Source organism: Lissotriton vulgaris, chromosome 8 (genome assembly GCF_964263255.1).
Source record: "Lissotriton vulgaris chromosome 8, aLisVul1.2, whole genome shotgun sequence".
NCBI classification, from domain to species: Eukaryota; Metazoa; Chordata; class Amphibia; order Caudata; family Salamandridae; genus Lissotriton; species Lissotriton vulgaris.
Window position 1 is genome coordinate 589202059 of NC_141696.1, and position 3245 is coordinate 589205303.

A 3245-nucleotide genomic window follows, 5' to 3' on the forward strand; every position below is an offset into this window, starting at 1 on the left:
GGTTACTATGAGAAAACGCCATGGAGCATACAGAAAGTGTTTTCAGAGAATAGAACAGCATTGGTCTTCTTACATGCTTCGGGCTGCACTAGTCCACAATTTGTAGGTCTCAGGAATTTGCATCACAATTGCCACTTCAAATTCTACTAGTTAAAGGCAGTACACTACCTGCATCTTGTGTCAATACCTCAGACTTTTCAAGATGTTTCCAGATCCCAGACTCAGCATACTAAACTCTCAGCTAGACAAACTGTGGAGGATCTGCAGTGGGGCGGATAACTCTGCATATCAAAATATTGGACAGATCTATCTTTCATGTGTGGAAATCTCCTTGACTGTGGAGTCTCTGCATTTCTACAGTTACCATTAAATTGTAGTTTGTGAATACCGAAAAAGAATACACGTACACAAAAGCGCTTAAATAGTTTCCGTTCTCTTAAACCAGAATACGATTCTGTCCTGCATCTAATTTTCAACCCATCTCACTTTCTATCTTGTTTCCATTACTCTCACCTCTGCCAGACCTCTTGCTCCTTGACTGTTCCACCTTCATGATGATTTCAGTCTCACATACTGTTGTCACAAATGAAGGTGTGACAGTTCACCCTCCATGTTGATCTACGACTTTTCATCCTAGACCTTCTGCTAGAAGGTGAACACTCAACTTTTTCTTGCTGAATGAACTCCTTTACCCTCATCAGGGCTCCAGTATGTTGGAAGCATCATTATACATACTGTACATGAAAGACCTTTAGCATTTGTATCTCCTAGATGTACTGTATCTGTTTCATACTCCATGGTAATTTCCATGACATCACTTTGTTATTTTGAAGGATTATAAATAATTCATAACATAAATTAATTCAATGGGAACCGATGCAAGAGCGGAGAACATGAGTCTGAAAGTGTTTTGCACGTCTGTGACGTCCTCAAGGGAGTTCAGTTCCTAGCAGACAGAAATGACCCGGATTCTGGATTCTAAACGGATTCAATGTGAGTATGCTGATATCTCCCAGGACAACAGCTTCCTTGAAGAAATGAGGACCAAATCGGGGAACCCAAAAGCTGTCCCTCCCCAGATCTTTAATGGGGACATCTAGTGTGGGGGTTTCGAAATGTTCAAAGATGCCATTGAATGTGACACCAAGACTGAGGGGCATATTACCAAGGGTGGCAATATTGAATTTTCGTAGCTTTAGTGGCCGTTTTCGGCCGCTAAGCGACGCTAATTCCATCGCCCTATTACCAAGCTGTCGCTAACACCGTCAGCAACAGCTTGTAGGCGATAGCGAGCGGTTTGGGGCCCGCTTTGCATGTCAGCGATATTTATCGCTAATGACATGCAAAGTGGGCGTACCCAACCCGTTAGCGACTGACAGCAGTCGCTAATGTCGCTATCGCCTATTACCGAGAAAGGCGAAGGGATGGAAATATTCGCGCTAAGCATGAATATCGCCAAACGCTAACGCCTGCAAATACCAGTTCTTAGCCATGTTATCCAATGGGAGGTGGATAACATGGCTAACAGCATTTGCACGCTAATGCGTGAACACCGCGGGTTTTCCGGCGATATTCACGCTAACGCCTGCAATATTATCGCTTTTGAGATAAACGTTGGTAATAGGACGTTATCTCAGCGATAATATTGGGCGAAGCGCGGTGTTAAAAAAAACTAACGCTAAGCTCAGTTAGCGATAAATATTGCTAACTGTTGGTAATATGCCCCTGAGTTCCTGAAGTTGAGCAAAGAGTGAGGTGTGATCATCTAATTTTCATCTCAGACTGACTGCATTTCTACCTGGCCAGATCCCAGTTCTGAGACTCCTGGGCGGTCTCCACATTCCAATAGAACTGCAATCATCATATTACCCTGCACCACGTATGTCAGTGTGGTGAAGCCAGATTTTGCTGTGCATTCCATCTGCCTTAATCTTTCAGCCTCTACAGCTTTCAGTGCCACCTCTCTCACAAAAGGCTACTCTCATTCCATTGCATTTGAGGGAACCATGAGGGAAGACTATTCAGTTGTGTGTTGCTTTGCTGGATGAATGACCTTCATATTCTAATTTCTAATGTGTTCATTACCATTTCCGTCCTCCGTGTAAAAATGTAAAAACTATGCAAACTACTTTAACTGTACCAGTCTTAAGTGCTGCTTAACTTGACAAGTCGTTTGCTCTTGTGCAAGTCTGAAAAGCCCACACAGTACCTGACCACTCCTGTGGGTAAAACCATTTTTGCTGGCCTGCCTTGATTTGTGTATGCCACAGGCAATAAAAATGCTAAAGAACCTGCCTTCCCCATGAACCCCTTCTTCAGTATTCCAAACTCTGCTGTTTTTGTAATCTTTGGACCAATACACTTGTAATGATTCCTGCTAAAAGGGAAGTTGACATTGTGCTTTATCTTCCAAGCTGCTAATAAATGTGATTGGACCTTCAGGAAAAATAAGTTAATTCAATGGAATGAAGTGCAGTGCAGTGCAAAGCAAAACTCCATAAGATATAACATGCAGGTCAGTCATCATAAACTAGCACAAGGATGTGACACTTGCAAAGTCACCTGGTAGGCACACTGTAGACTGCTAGCAGATGTTAGATGGGCTGCAGGAATGGCACTGAATATTGGATGTAACTCCGAAGGAAACAATTATTTCTGAAGCTATCACAAAGTATATTCAAGACATATGCTTCGACACAGAACGTATACGGCCTATATTGCCAGTGTTCAATACATAGAGTCATATTCCATCGGAACACCCAAGTTGTGTCCAATATTGCTTGTGAAGTGACTGACAGTGGATATGTAGCCACATGATAAATGACGAAGACAGTTGCTCACCTGCCTTATTGAATCTATCACTCTGGTAATGCAAACATATAAGACTGATGACAGGTGCGCAGAAATACCATAAACGAGTTACACTGCAAGGAATAGGACATGAGGATGTATTGACTTACATAAGGACTTTAAGTTCAATTTATTTTAGAGTTGCGAGATCTCTTTGCTGTCTTAACCACCTCTATTACTGGGAGATGTGTGATCTAATCCTGAATTTACCCTTCGGTCTGCTACTTTTTTTTTAGTTCCCACCATCAATGACTCAACTTTGCGTAGCATTGTACTTGATGCTGTCAGCTTCCTCACAATTTGCATTTTAGTACATTTCCTCCTTGTCAATATTCTGGTACATGAATAAATGTCGGGCTTTGCTTTTTCAACCAATCCCAGCCGTAATATACCTC

The 3245-nt window shown here is 42.2% G+C and overlaps 1 pseudogene; it reads left to right on the forward strand.

Annotated features, from left to right (window-relative positions):
* Positions 1 to 893: 893 nt before the first annotated feature.
* On the forward strand, positions 894 to 1754 carry LOC147697760 (SH3 domain-binding glutamic acid-rich-like protein 3; annotated as a pseudogene).
* The last annotated feature ends 1491 nt before the right edge of the window (positions 1755 to 3245 follow it).